The following is a 595-nucleotide window of genomic DNA, read 5'->3' on the forward strand; positions in this document are numbered from 1 at the left end:
CTCCCCTTCATGGCAGAGATCCCAACAAGTCTTATTTCAGAGTAACAGCCGTGTTAGTCTGTAGTTGCAAAAAGAAAAGGAGGACTTATGGCACCTTAGAGACTAACCAATTTATTTGAGCGTGAGCTTTCATGAGCTACAGCTCACTTCATCGGATGCATCTAAGTCTCTAAGGTGCCACAAGTCCTCCTTTTCTTTTTGCGAATACAGACTAACACGGCTGCTACTCTGATACCCCGGTAACTTCCTCCACCCGCTGCAAGGCCCCCCCAGTCCCGGGCCTGGGCCTGCGAGCGACACAGGGGTCGCGGAGGGACACGGCGGCGTAGCTCGCCCGTCGCCCCCCTGCCCCCAGGAGCGCGCGGCGGGCGGGCAGCGCAGGTGAAGGGGGCCGCGGGAGGGGGAAGCTCCGCTCACACCTCGCTCCCCGCAGGCAGAAGGAAAAACCCGAGCGGCGGCGGCGCCGCCTCCGCCCCCGCATCCGGTCCGGCGCTCACGCGGCAGCTCCGGGCACCTCACGTGCGTGGAGGGGGGGGAGGAGCCGGTCTGATTGGCCGGGAGTCGGCACCGCCTGCAACGTCACAGCCGTGGCGCC

The sequence above is a fragment of the Lepidochelys kempii genome, chromosome 1, assembly GCF_965140265.1.
Source record: "Lepidochelys kempii isolate rLepKem1 chromosome 1, rLepKem1.hap2, whole genome shotgun sequence".
Taxonomy (NCBI): domain Eukaryota; kingdom Metazoa; phylum Chordata; order Testudines; family Cheloniidae; genus Lepidochelys; species Lepidochelys kempii.